The sequence below is a fragment of the Anser anser genome, assembly GCF_964211835.1.
Source record: "Anser anser genome assembly, chromosome: 2".
Taxonomy (NCBI): Eukaryota; Metazoa; Chordata; class Aves; order Anseriformes; family Anatidae; genus Anser; species Anser anser.
The window spans coordinates 93,184,281-93,199,774 of NC_139721.1; the positions used below are offsets into that span (position 1 = coordinate 93,184,281).

Below are 15,494 nucleotides of genomic sequence, written 5' to 3' on the forward strand. Positions count from 1 at the left end.
ATAATTTGCCTACCTCCCCAAACTTCAACACAATAATGAATCATTTTTACTTTATCCTTTCCCCGCCTAAAAGGGGAATCACTCCAATTCTTAATCATTAACCCCAGTGGACTATCTGGGGGAATAGGGGGTAACCTAGCACTAGGCATTACCCCACCCATGGGACCAGAAGGCTTACTCTTCTTCTGTCCCATCTTCCGGAGTGCCTTCACACACACACAGAGCCGCTTCCCCCTGGTCGTGGCCCAGTCCCTCGCGGGATGTGGGAACCGCACTACTGAGGGGTCCGCACTCACTTCGTCCGCAATTGGACGTCTCACACAGACGCACTCCGGGATCACCAACCCCAACCGAACGGATCACCGGCCTATACTTACCCACCCCGTGGGTCTTCGTTCGGTCTTCGTGCACAAAGATTGCTTGGGGTTACCGGGTTTATTTGCTTGTGCCTAATTTGGGGTTCGTCGGTGAAGGGCTCGAGCGGGATTTCCCGTTCCCGGGGCCGCCAGAATCGGCGGGGCGCCTCCCCTAGAGGGATTCCCAGTCAATCCGCCTTCATCCGAGTCACGGCACCAAATTTGTTATAAGTGAGACCATACAAATTTCTTGGTCTATCAGAAATATTTTATTAATTAAGTAAGCAGGCACAAGCAAAACAGCGCTGGGCGGCTGGGGAGTCTCCGCTCCACCACAGCACGCAACTTTCCCTTTTCAGTGTCGCCGTTTTATAGCATCCAAGTTTCGGTTTGTCAGGACTTGTTGGACCTTCTGAAGCTGCGCAGTTCGTTGTTGGGGGTCGTTGTTTTTCTTTCAATGATCATGCGTTGTGCTCGTGTTCAAGGGGGAGGGTAGTGAAGCGGGAAACAGTATTTCACAGAGTCTTTGTTTTACCAAGGATGTTTATCCAACACCCCCTCCCCACTATCTACTTGCTTAGTCTTCCCCCTTAACAAGGTCGTAAATTGCAAAACCTTATCTTCTCAGCAGATCCTCTGAATTCCTTTTAAAGACAATGAACAAACACCCGCTAATTTATCACATATCACATACATGGGAGTGACATCTCATGTGGTGGTGCACACAGTTGCTCTACTCTGAAAGAATTCATGTCTGAAGACAATGAAGTAATTCTGTTTCCATATCAATTTAACCACAAAATTTAATCTCTATTTTTATGTCATAATATTCCTTTTTAAGTCTTTCTCTCTGTGGGAATAAAAATGTTGTTTTTGCAGAGTTACATTGTTTAAAGGTAAGGAATGGGGTATTGAGATATGCTTGCAGTGATAAGAAAACTTAGCAGGCGACCTTGTAAAATGCAGACAACCAGACCCCTTAGAACAATTAGGTGAAAATCACGGTGTTAACTCAAGTCAGATAAGTGAGGAAACATTACCACTTCAAACAGTAAAAAAGTCAAAAGAAATTTGAAATTTAACAGGCCAGCAACTGAAGGCCATGCATTGTCTGTGAAGCATCAGATAGATTGTGAACCTGGATTACCCACTCAGTGGGGAAACAGGGGAGGGTCCTGTCATCAAAAAGTATATAAACTGTGTTTTGGAACCAGTAGGTGTGCTCCTGCTTGTGGGACACCCGCCACTGCAATCGCAAATAAATTACTACTTCACTGAGATCCTTGCCTGAGCCTAAGTTATTGGCTACGGAGTGTTTCTCACAATTTGGGGGCTCGTCTGGGATCCAGTCACCTACTGGGGAGCCCCACCGCCGCAGCAGCAGGAAGGCATGCCCTGTTGATTTCAGTGGTCTTGTGCATCGACGGTGCCGGTTCTGCAGAGAGCTGACAGAGGGCCCGACACTGATTAAAGAGGCAGGATCCATGAAGTAGTGGGGAAGGGAAGAAGGTAGGCACTCCGGGTTTAAAAATTGATCCGGTAACCCTGTGCACAGACCAAGGTAAGAAATATTAAGTATTGCCTTGGGGGTCGGGTGAGACTCTGTGTGCCGTGTGATTGAGACGTACTTTTGTACGGAGCGAGTGTGGAGTCCTGATCCGCGGTTCCGTAGCTCTGCGAGGGGTGCAGCCGGAGACGGACGAAGCGTGAGATAAGGGAGAGAAAGGAAGAGTCTCGGGAAATTTGGTGTATGGTAAGCCCTTGCACAGGGAAGTGCTTGGCAGTACACCAGGGAAATTTGGTGTACGGTAACCCTTGCACGGGGAAGTGCTTGGCAGTACACCAGGGAAATTTGGTATACGGTAACCCTTGCACGGGGAAGTGCTTGGCAGTACACCAGGGAATCTGGTAAACTCATAGGTGTGCGGTACCCCTTGCATGGGGAAGTGCTTGGCAGTACACCCCCATTTTCCAGAATCGTAACGTTAGTGTGTGGTGTCCTTCAGGAGGGAAATTTCTGTAGCAGCACACTGACAAGGGCTAGGAAAAATGGGAAATATGAGTTCCAGGGGACAGGGAGATGTCCCTGGGGGAGTACCTACTGACAGTTCTTCCTGAAGAATGATAAGAAATCGGACAAATAACCTCAAAATTAGAAGAGATGATAAAAGAAAAAAAAAAGTTAAATATTGCGTATCAGTCTGGACAAAAGAACCAACTAAGGAAACAGCAGTATTGTGGCCAAAATACGGGCCTGATGAAAATTCAGGCTTTAAATTTATATGTAAACAATAAGAATCCTTTTTTGGAGAAGGAGCCAAGTTATGCTCCCTATAATCCTAATATTGCACCGGTGGCAGCAGCAGTCGCTCCAGGAAGGGAGACAGGGACTGCAATTAACACTGTCCCTAGAGAAGAGCGTACTCTAGGCTCTGGCAAGAATTAGAACAAGGTAGAAGAGATTCTGAGAATTTTGCCTTCCCTGATACTGACAGTACTAACACTAACTGTGTATCCTCTTAGGCGAACTCCTCCCCTCCCTCCCTTACCAGCACAGGGGTGTTAGGGGTTTTAAGGAGGAGATGAAGTCTTTAATTGAGGACCCCATCAGGCTACCTGAACAATTAGACCGGTTCCTAAGACCTCACGTACACTCTTGGGGGGAAATGATGTCTATACTAAGTATGTTTTTTACAGGGGAAGAAATGAGAATGATCAGGAGGAGAGCTGCTACACAAGAATGGGAAGGAGCTCATCCTCCGGGACTGGGGGTAATACCGGCAGAGCAGGGGTGCCCACTTGCCGATCCTGGCTGGAGTGGTGATAGTGCGCAGCACAGGGGTCATGTGGGAGACTTGGGGTCGGGGTGGGGGAGTGCTCGGCGGTGAGTCCCGGGGACCCGGTGTCCCGGGGGCTCTTGAAAGTTCATTTTGTGATTAAAGCCTGGCAAGATACACAGAAAAAGCTCCAGAAGGTGGGGGGATGTAGTGAACAGTCACTGGGGGGGACCCCCTTGCAGGAGGCCCTGGAGGTGTATGTCAGGAGGGGAGATGAGAAGGAAAAGCAGAGAGTGAAACTAATGGTATTGACAGTGTAGCAGGTAGTCAGGCAGAGGGCTGGAGAAAGAGGAAGAAACTTTTCAGGAGGAGTCAGGGCCAGGATGGAAAAGAGAGGAAGAGAGATGAAGGAATGGCAGGCAAGGAAAGCTCAGGGACAGGCTTTGAAGTGTGGCCAGGCTGGCCACTTCAAATAGGAATAGGAGGAGAGAAGGAAAATGGGAAAGTACAGGCTGGAGAAAGATAAAAAGAAGTGTTAAAAAGGGTTATTGAAGGTGTTAAAGGTGCGGTATGTAATGTTTGACAGAGCTGTTTTTTGAATGAGTTGGGAAAGTTGAATGAGCAGGGAAAGAGGATGTAGGCATTATCTAAGTAACAGTCTAGAAGTTTTGGTATATTTGCTGTGGTGTTTGGTCAGTTTCCCAAGTATCGATAGGGGGGCGGGGGGACGGGGGGGGCAGCCTGCTCCACCAGGGGCCTCTCCATAGGCCGCAGGGGGGCTTCAGCTCCGGCACCTGGAGCGCCTCCTCCCCCTCCTTCTGAGCTGACTTTGGTGTCTGCGGGGAGGTTTCTCGCTCCTCGCTCTCCCAGCTGCTGTTAAACAGCAGGTTTTTGTTTGCTTGTTTGTTTGTTTTCGTGGATGTGCTCTCACAGAGGCACGGACTGTGTTGCTCGTGGCTTGGCTCTGGGCAGCGGTGGGCCCCTTTGGGGCCGGATGAAATTGTCCCTCATCTGCCACGGGGCGGTTTCTGGATTCTCCTCGTGGGGGCTCCCACTGCAGCTCCCCCCTGAACCTTGCCATCGAACCCAATACACTGGGGCAGCTAGGTCATTACTGGCCTGTAAAGTATCAGGGATTAAATTAACTAATGAAACCCTAAAAAGTGATGGGGGTAGAAGGGGCTGGGATAACAGTGCCACCTTTGGGGGATACCAAGCTGAGACTAGGGGATGAAATGATCACTGGGCAATTATTGTATGTACCCAAGGCAGGGACTAACTTGTTGGGAAGGGATTTGATGATGAAACTGGGCATTCAAATAGTAAATTGTTAGACTGGAATAACAGTGGTATTAATGGAGTGCTCTCAGGCCCTGAGAGCAAAGATATATTCACCTCTGACTGGAAAGACTCTGAAGTGGGGGCGGAAGCAACAATACATATGGACAGTTTTACCTCAGGGGTTTACAGGGCCACCAATTTATTTGGGCAAGTTCTAGAACAGATTTTGGAGCAATTCCAACCTCCCAAGGAGGAATTACTGTTACAAAATGTGGATGATCGTTTATTGTCAGGACAGGAGAAAACAGTTGTGAAGGAAGCTACTAACAAGCTATTCAACTTTCTGGGAAAGCAGGGCTTGGGAGTATTGAAAAATAAATTACAATACGTAGAAAGAGAAGTCAGGTATTTAAGGCATCTAATGTCTGAGGGAAAACTGAGAATAAATCCAGAGAGGATTCAGGGAATTGTTGAAAACTAAGAAAGAACTAAAAAGTTTTAAGAGAGATTTCTTTAAGGAATCAGGAGCCACGAAGTCAGAGGGAAAATGGATACTCCCTGATGGGAGAGAAATGCTGAATAAAGCACCAATGAGGCAAATATGATGTTTTACATCAAGAGAGTCATTCGGAGGTGCAAACAATGTGTGATGTTCTGCTAAAAAAAGTATGTCTGTGTAGGAATATACACTTTAGTGAAGGAAATATGCAGAGGATGTACCATATGTCAAAAGGCAAATAAAAAGGTCATCCGTAACTCACCTAGAGGGGGACGGGAGCCAGGGATTCGACCTTTCCAAAGTATACAGGTAGACTTTACTGAGTTACCTAAAGCAGGGAGACTTAAGTACTTGTTTGTCCTAATGACAAACACGTGACTGGGTGTGTGTAAGCTTTCCCCTCAGTATCTGCCACTGCGAACACGGTGGCTAAGGTATCACTGGAGCAAATAGTCCCTAGATATGGGATAGCTGAAAACGTTGATTCAGATCAAGGAAGTCATTTCACTTCACAAGTACTGCAAGGGTTAATGCAGGCCTTAGGGATTGAGTCGCATTTTCATACCCCCTGGCACCCCTCCTCTTCTGGGAAGGTAAAGCGAATGAACCAGACATTAAAGAATCTAACTTAGTGTTAGAAACCCGACTTCCTTGGGTAAAATGCTTACCTTTAGCACTCCTACAGGTTCAAGCAGCACCAAGAAATGATATAGGAATTTCACCATATGAGATGCTGTTCGGATTACCCTATCTGGGCAGAAGGGATGAGATACCACAATTCGAAACGAGAGTTTTCTTAAGAACTGTATTCTGGGGTTGTCCTCTTCTTTGCCATCTCTACGGACCCATGGGTTGCTGGCTCAAACCCCACCTTTGGAATTTCCCATTCACCACCATCACCCAGGAAATTGGGTCCTGATTCAGACTTGGAAAGAATCAACTCTGGCCTGAATTGGAAGGATACTTCCAAGTACTACTAACCACTGAAACAGCCGTAAGGACTGCAGAAAAAGCTTGGACTCACTATACTCGAGTGAAGGCATCCGTCAACCCTAGTACCTGGGAAGCTGTTCCTACAGAAGACTTGTTGGAAGCTGTGTCCTGGTTTCAGTTAGGACAGAGTCAATTTTCCTCATAGTAGCTGGTAGGGTGCTATGTTTTGGATTAGGATGAGAAGAGCGCTGATAACATGCTGATGTTTTAATTGTTGCAGAGCAGTGCTTACACCAGGCCAAGGACTTTTCAGCTTCTCACTCTGTCCTGCCAGCGAGCAGGCTAGGGGTGCAGCAGGAGCTGGGAGGGGACAGACCCAGGACAGCTGACCCAAACTGGCCAAAGGGGTATTCCATACCATCTGACGTCATGCTAAACAATATATAGGGGTGGCTAGCCGGGGTGGAGGGGCCGGCTGCTTCGGGATAGGCTGGGCATCGGTCAGCGAGTGGTGAGCAATTGCGTTGTGCATCACTTGTTTCGTACACATTATTGTTAGTAATACTATTATTATTATTATTATTATTATTATTATTATTATTATTTTCCTGCCTTAATGAACTGTCTTCATCTCAACTCACCGGCTTCACTTTCCTGTTTCTCTCCCCCATCCCAGAGAGGGAGGGGGAAGGGTGAGCGAATGGCTGTGTGGTGTTTAGCTGCCAGCCGGGTTAAACCACAACACCAGGGAAGAAGAATTCAGTACTGCTTTTCAGTAATCCTCCATAAGTTTACCCAGAGCACCTGTTATTGTTCAGCTTGAAAGCTAATCTCAGGTGCTCCCTTGCCGTTTATTCATATAATGCGTACATCAATTAAGCTCTGTTAAGTCAATTAAAAAATAATGTGAATAAAACACATCCTTAATGGCAACTACAGCTGATGCTCAGAAAAGCGAAGACTTTTGACATAAAATAACAGATTACATATATAAAAAATTCACCACTCAAAAGTATTTCAATTATTATCTGCTGAAGAGTTAAAAATTCTTAGCACAAAGGCATTGCTCAAGCATAATTACTCTTTACAACACTAACGAACAATTATATGCTACAAAGAAGAAGTTAAAGATGATGAAAAGCTATCATGAGGCACTTCCCACATGAAGGTTTATTACATCGTCAGCATTGCACTACATCTGACTCTGAGCAGCAGATCCAGCAGCTGTGTAAGGCTGGGAATAGCTATTCATGCAGTCAGGGGCATCCGACACTAAGCACACTGAACAAAATTAACCCGAGGTTAGACTCACCTCCTCCTTCTGATTCTTACAGGTTTTGCTACAGGATGCTCTCTGTCAGAGGATACCAATGTTCTTTAATTTGTTTATTAAACATTGAGTGATGAATATCACTTTAGAGAATTGTATCTAGGCCAGAGGCTCATTGCCAGTCACCTTTAATGGTGTCTGGAGAAGGGTTTGAGCATAGGGCACGTATATGGCAACATTTCCTTAGGCTGTTCTCTGCCTCTGTGAGTTGGACACTGGCTCTCTGTATTTAGCAGCCTTCAGTACAGCTTTCTTCTCTGACCTTGTCCACCTGCATTTGAAAACACACCTAACATCCTGCAGCCAGCAATGCCATAGGTTGTCTATATACTCTAAGAGGGAGGGAAAAAAAATGTGCTTTTGTTTGTTTTTGTTTTTGAAATTGCTGTTTTAATAAGCATTCTATTTGTTTGCTTGTCATTCTATCAGGAGAGGTAACGAGGAGTCACCCCCTTCCACAATCAGTGGGATATTGTAAAAAGAGCCAGAGAGGTGGGGTTTGATTTCCCTGTACTGCCATGTGTTGAAAAGCAGTATTTTTAGCAGTATTCCATCGAAATCCTACCACAATTGCCACTGCCTGATACTACATGGTGACAGCCCACACCAGAGACATGGGTTTTGATATGAGCCAAACAGGGGTTGAAGCTGGGAGTGTTTATAAAGCGTAGTCTCTGAGCTAAGCATGAGCGGAGTACACTTGATGGCGGAGAAAATGAGTCTCCCTCCTCCTTGCCAGCCCAGAGGGGAGCCCTGGTAGACAGCAGCTGAAAGCTCCCAGCCCTGGCTGGACATCACCCTTCCCATGGGGCTTTCCAGTGAGTATCAAGGGAGGATACTGGTTTCTTGTGGTTAGCCCCAGGGGGCAACACATGCTCAACAGCCTCATGAACACGAGGGCTGAAATGATACCGATTAGCAAGTATTTTGCATTGCTTTCAGGAACACCAGTGGAAGAAACGCGTTCAAGTACATAGCGGCCATACCAAGATGGGTCACCATGCTACAGAGCAGCTAATGGGGCAGAGCGAGATGCTTGTGGCACACCACAGCCTCCCGGTGCATTTCCATTCCTAGCTGCCAGGGCAATTTATGCACTCTGCTGTCAGTACAAGAAGCTGCTCAAATGGAGTTACAAGGAAACATAAGGGAATACAGTTTCAGAAGGAAATTGTTGGGCAGTACAAAGGGCAAAATAATAGCAAATAGCATCTGGCTTCTGTTAGGATCTACAGATTCAGCAAATTACAGCCCAAATGGGTTAGGCCTGTGAGAAACACTCCGTAGCCAATAACTTAGGCTCAGGCAAGGATCTCAGTGAAGTAGTAATTTATTTGCGATTGCAATGGCGGGCGTCCCACAAGCAGGAGTACACCTACTGGTTCCAAAACACAGTTTATATACTTTTTGATGACAGGACCCTCCCATGTTTCCCCACTGAGTGGGTAATCCAGGTTCACAATCTATCTGATGCTTCACAGACAATGCATGGCCTTCAGTTGCTGGCCTGTTAAATTTCAAATTTCTTTTGACTTTTTTTATTGTTTGAAGTGGTAATGTTTCTTCACTTATCTGACTTGACACCGTGATTTTCACCTAATTGCTCTAAGGAGTCTGGTTGTCTGCATTTTACAAGGTCGCCTGCTAAGTTTTCTTATCACTGCAAGCATATCTCAATACCACATTCCTTACCTTTAAACAATGTAACTCTGCAAAAACAACATTTCTATTCCCACAATTCCCCCCTTTTCTTTCTTTATAAATTGTTGATTTTTGCAAAACTTTTCTCTAAGGTGTCATTTGGTGGATATCTTCTTCTTCTTCACCTTCTTTGCTTTCCATCTCCTCTAATATCATCACCTTATCTGAGTAAGGTGGTGGCTTCGTGGTCATTTGTTTCAATAGTGCAGTTTCAGTTAACCACTGTACTTGTCCTTTTACACAGGGGATAATGCAACAACCAACGGCTGTCAAAACTCCTGCTACTGCGATCAAGGATGTAAATATGCCTAATTTTTCTGCCAGTTCACTGGCAAGGGTGGTAAACCCTTGCAATGCTCTAGTTACTGTGCCATCCGGGGTAGTATTGTTGGGTATAAAAGTGCAACAATGGTTGCTCAGTATCACACACACACACCTCCTTTCTCCGCAAACATCATATCTAATGCTATTCTGTTTTCCCAAGCCATTTTGCTGGTGGCATCTAGTTGTTCAGCGATTCCTCTTATCGCATCTCTTGTATAGTTTATGAATCTCTGCTGATAATAATAAAAATAATTAATCCAATCCACATTCTTATTGATTGTTACCCACCAGAACAGTGACTCAAACCCTGCAGCAATTTGAATCCTGGCTTCCTGTTCATCGGGAACTCCTCTAGGCACCCCAATAGAATCTATGTACGCTCTATCATCAAATGATACTCCTAAGCTTCTTTTACTTCTTCTGGGTATTTGTGATGTTTCTCTTTCAAATGCCAGGGTGAAGGGTATAGCTAATTGAACAAGTGCACAAGTGCCTCCCCAGTTAGAAGGCAGGGTGGACCATAAGATCTTCCCTCCACAGTACCACCAGAGATCTGCCCTGGGGATCTCAGGTCTTGAGCAGTTTCCCATCAAGTCCTCGGTAGCATTCAAGGTCCTCGTGCACAAGGCAAATTCTCCCAGATGCCGGGTAGCACTCACACCCTGCTGTGAGAGGCAAGCTGTATGGTTACCTATAGCTGTGGAGAATACAGGGGGAACCCTGATATTGCTATCACGCAAGGAAGGGAACAGCAAAGAGAGAGACTTAGAAGCCTCATTTCCCCAGGCAGTCTTTTCTTGGTACAATGCAATCATACATCGCATCCCCTGGGAATCCTTGGTCCACCCCAATGGGAAGGGCACTATCTGGGCAATCGGGCATCCCGAGGCACAAGCATAGCAACTGATATGGTTGAGACTCTGGATAGTATATTTGACCCATTCTATCCAGGCATTCACATCCCCATACCCTGTTTCAATCTCAAATGTTTGAACTGCCGCATTTCAAAGTGGGTCTCCTGTTTTCTCTCCTGTTTTCTCCTTGAGTTTCTCCCTTTCTCTGATGGCAATAGAGGATCGTTTCCATACAGCTATTCTCAATCTGGCTGTTGGGCCTCTCCCAGTTATTTGTTCTCTCTGCTCGATTGTCGTTGGGCATTTAAATCTCCACAAGCTAACATCTAACAAGAATCAAACATGACAGATTGTGGTACATAACCCTCTGTCACATTCACCCATATTTCTCCGGGGTATCCCATCTTACTATTATCTGGTCATGCCTTTTCCAAGTTGCCAATTGACCAGGGCCTCCTCTGAGGCCTACAATCACTAAAAACAAAATTAATGACTGATTTTTCCTTGTCATTATTTTTAAACCTTAGGTTTCCAAATAATTATCAATACAAAGAATAAGAGGTACACTACTACTATAACAAAAACCCCTTGGGAGCACTTCAATTTGCTATAGGTCTGTCCTTTCTCTCAATCACAAGGCATGCTCATTAGTTACCTGTGAAAATAAAAGGTTAGTTTACAATTGTAAGCTTTTATCCCGCTCAGAGTCCGCTATGAGATTTTTCTCTTCGATTTCAGCTTGTTGTGGTTTAACCCGGCCAGCAGCTAAACACCACACAGCCGTTCGCTCACCCTCCCCCCTCCCTCTCTGGGATGGGGGAGAGAAACGGGAAAGTGAAGCCTGTGAGTTGAGATACAGTTTATTAAGACAGGAAAATAATAATAACAATAATAATAATAATAATAATAATAGTATTACTAACAATAATGTGTACGAAACAAGTGATGCACAATACAATTGCTCACCACTCACTGACCAATGCCCAGCCTATCCCGAAGCAGCCGGCCCCTCCACCCTGGCTAGCCACCCCTATATATTGTTTAACATGACATCAGATGGTATGGAATACCCCTTTGGCCAGTTTGGGTCAGCTGTCCTGGGTCTGTCCCCTCCCAGCTCCTGCTGCACCCCTAGCCTGCTTGTTGGCAGGACAGAGTGAGAAGCTGAAAAGTCCTTGGCTTGGTGTAAGCACTGCTCTGCAACAATTAAAACATCAGCATGTTATCAGCGCTCTTCTCATCCTAATCCAAAACATAGCACCCTACCAGCTACTATGAGGAAAACTGACTCTGTCCTAACTGAAACCAGGACACCTGGTTTTCATTGGAAGAGATCAGGTGCAAACCTACCTGTGTTTAATGAAGCACTCCATCTCAGCTCATCCTTGTGTTTCTGAGGAATAGTTTTGGGGGCTGCAGATTTAAGAAAGAAAGTCAAAAAACTTTGCCTTTCATGTTATGGGTGCAGTTTTATAAAAGAGAGTTATAAAACGGAAATGTAAGTGGAGGACAATGCTACAGCAAAGATAAATGCTACCCAGTGGAGAAATTATCTCCATTGAACTCTACTAAACAAATCTCTAGAGGAATGCTTTAAAAGAATGCCCTCAAAGAGCACTGTGTATTTTGAGATAAAAAGCAGACTTCACAGTTCCCAAGCCTATATAGGCGTGTGTTTTTTTTTTGAACTGTAAGGGTGAATCATATGGGTATGAATCAAGGCACTTTCAGTAGCCAGGTTTAGCTTGCAAATCTACACTAGATAACCTCCACCATCATGAAAAACTACTTTTATCTGCATGGAAAACAGGTGGACATGAAATCTTTGGCAGTTTTCCTGTAGGTAGTGGCCATGGGGCCACTCAGTATGATAGCAAGACCAAGTGTATTGATAGTAGAGGAGACTGGAAATTTTGTACTTCGCTCCCATTAATTTTGATCCCACTGGGATTAGAGCTGGTGGGAGAAAAGAGCTTCCGTGTGTGTGTGTTGTGGTTTAACCCGGCTGGCAGCTAAACACCACACAGCCATTCGCTCACCCTCTCCCCTCCCTCTCTGGGATGGGGGAGAGAAACGGGAAAGTGAAGCCGGTGAGTTGAGATAAAGACAGTTTATTAAGACAGGAATATAATAATAACAATAATAATAGTAATAGTGATAATGATAATAGTATTAATAATAATAATGTGTAAGAAACAAGTGATGCACAATGCAATTGCTCACCACCCGCTGACCGATGCCCAGCCTATCCCCGAGCAGCCGGCCCCCCCACCCCGGCTAGCCACCCCTATATATTGTTTAGCATGACGTCAGATGGTATGGAATACCCCTTTGGCCAGTTTGGGTCAGCTGTCCTGGGTCTGTCCCCTCCCAGCTCCTGCTGCACCCCTAGCCTGCTCGCTGGCAGGACAGAGTGAGAAGCCGAAAAGTCCTTGGCCTGGTGTAAGCACTGCTCTGCAACAATTAAAACATCAGCATGTTATCAGCGCTCTTCTCATCCTAATCCAAAACATAGCACCCTACCAGCTACTATGAGCTACTTAACTCTGTCCTAACTGGAACCAGGACAGATATCCACCCCTTATTCCATACCATTTATGTCATGCTCAGGTTACACTCTTTCCAATACCTTGTAATTAATCACCATTTTCATCTATGATATATAGCAATCATGGTAGTGATGACATACAGTATTATATAATAATTAACATACTACAATTCAACTCATGGGCTATTCTCACCCAGTATCAAATCCCCTTGAGGTACACACCGGACCTCCCCATTCTTTTGCATTACCCACCAAGTGCATCCAGGTCCCTGAGCAAAAGCAATTCCACGAATGGGTTTGCCTTTTCCTGAGGCAGGAGTAGCCCAGACTGTTTTACCCAGCATGTTTCTTACGTGCACTACAGGAACTTTATCCCCTTCTACAGTGCGTAACAGGTTTGAGTGGGCAGGTCCAGCTCGGTTGGCAGATCCCCTAGTATTGACTAACCAGGTGGCCTTTGCCAAATGTGTATCCCAGTTTTTGAATGTCCCAGCACCCATTGCTTTCAGTGTAGTCTTCAACAGTCCATTGTATCGTTCAACTTTTCCAGAGGCTGGTGCATGATAGGGGATGTGATACACCCACTCAATACCATGTTCTTTGGCCCAAGTGTCTATAAGGTTGTTTCGGAAATGAGTCCCGTTGTCTGACTCAATTCTCTCTGGGGTGCCATGTTGCCATAGGACTTGCTTTTCAAGGCCCAGGATAGTGTTCCGGGCGGTGGCATGGGGCACAGGATATGTTTCCAGCCATCCGGTGGTTGCTTCCACCATTGTAAGTACGTGGTGCTTGCTGTTGCGGGTTTGAGGGAGTGTGATGTAATCAATCTGCCAGGCCTCTCCATATTTATATTTCAGCCATCGTCCTCCATACCAAAGAGGCTTTGACCGTTTGGCTTGCTTGATTGCAGCACATGTTTCACAATCATGAATAACCTGTGCCATAATAGTGTCCATGGTCAGGTCCACCCCTCGATCACGAGCCCATCTGTATGTTGCATCTCTACCTTGATGGCCTGAGGTGTCATGGGCCCATCGGGCTATAAATAATTCACCTTTATGTTGCCAGTCCAGGTCCACCTGAGCCACTTCAATCTTAGCAGCCTGATCCACCTGCTGGTTGTTTTGATGTTCTTCAGTAGCCCGATTCTTGGGCACATGAGCATCTACATGGCATACCTTTACAACCAGGTTCTCTACCCGGGCAGCAATATCTTGCCACAATGCCGCAGCCCAGATGAGCTTGCCCCTGCGCTGCCAGTTGTTCTGCTTCCATTGCTGTAACCACCCCCACAGGGCATTTGCTACCATCCATGAATCAGTATAGAGATAGAGAACTGGCCACTTTTCTCGTTCAGCAATATCTAAAGCCAGCTGAATGGCTTTCACTTCTGCAAACTGACTCAATTCACCTTCTCCCTCAGCAGCTTCTGCAACTCGTCGTGTAGGACTCCATACAGCAGCTTTCCATCTCCGATGCTTTCCCAAATTACCACAGAACCCATCAGTGAACGAGGCATATTTCTTCTCATTTTCCGGTAGCTTGTTGTACAGTGGGGCTTCTTCAGCATGGACCACCTCCTCCTCTGATGATATCCCAAAGTATTTGCCTTCTGGCCAGTCCATAATCACCTCCAAGATTCCTGGGCGACTGGTGTTTCCTATTCGAGCCCGCTGAGTAATCAGTGCAACCCACTTGCTCCGTGTAGCATCAGTTGCATGATGTGTAGAGGGGACCCTTCCTTTGAACATCCAGCCTAGTACCGGCAGTTGGGGTGCCAGGAGGAGCTGCGCTTCAGTACCGACCACTTCCGAAGCAGATCGAACTCCTTCATATGCTGCCAATATCTCCTTTTCAGTTGGAGTATAGCGGGCCTCAGATCCTCTGTATCCCCGACTCCAAAACCCCAGGGGTCGACCTCGAGTTTCCCCAGGTTCTTTCTGCCAGAGGCTCCAGGTGGGACCATTCTCCCTGGCTGCGGTGTAGAGCACATTCTTTACATCTGGTCCTATTCGGACTGGCCCAAGGGCTACTGCATGAACTATTTCCTGCTTAATTTGTTCAAAGGCTTGCCGTTGCTCAGGGCCCCATTCAAAAGCATTCTTCTTACGGGTTACTTGGTAGAGCGGGTTTACAATCAGACTGTAATTTGGAATATGCATTCTCCAAAACCCCACGACACCTAGGAAAGTTTGTGTTTCTTTTTTGCTAGTTGGTGGAGACATAGCTGTTATTTTGTTGATCACATCCATTGGGATTTGACGACGTCCATCTTGCCATTTTATTCCTAAAAACTGGATCTCTCGTGCAGGTCCTTTAACTTTATTCTGTTTTATGGCAAAACTGGCCTTCAGAAGGATTTAGACTATTTTCTTCCCTTTCTCAAAAACTTCTTCTGCAGTGTCACCCCACACAATGATGTCATCGATGTACTGCAGGTGTTCAGGAGCTTCCCCCTGCTCCAGTGCAGACTGGATCAGTCCATGGCAAATGGTAGGGCTGTGTTTCCACCCCTGGGGCAGCCGATTCCAAGTATATTGGACTCCCCTCCAAGTGAAAGCAAACTGTGGCCTGCACTGTGCTGCTAGAGGGATGGAGAAAAATGCATTAGCGATATCAATTGTGGCATACCACTTGGCTGCCTTTGATTCCAGTTCATACTGGAATTCTAGCATGTCCGGCACTGCAGCACTCAGTGGTGGCGTGACTTCGTTCAGGCCACGATAGTCCACTGTTAGTCTCCACTCACCATTAGACTTTCGCACTGGCCGTATGGGACTATTAAAAGGTGAATGAGTCTTGCTGATCACTCCTTGGCTCTCCAGTTGACAAATTAGCTTATGGATGGGAATCAGGGAGTCTCGGTTGGTGCGATATTGCCGCCGGTGCAC

The 15,494-nt window shown here is 46.0% G+C and overlaps 1 long non-coding RNA gene across 1 annotated transcript; it reads right to left on the minus strand.

Moving 5' to 3' along the window:
- Nucleotides 1-1,033: 1,033 nt before the first annotated feature.
- Nucleotides 1,034-12,673, minus strand: LOC310895849. Its single transcript, XR_014580994.1, has 3 exons — nucleotides 12,383-12,673; nucleotides 11,406-11,468; nucleotides 1,034-11,252 (listed from the first exon to the last, which is right to left on the minus strand). It is a non-coding gene; the product is annotated as an uncharacterized lncRNA (long non-coding RNA).
- Nucleotides 12,674-15,494: the final 2,821 nt, after the last annotated feature.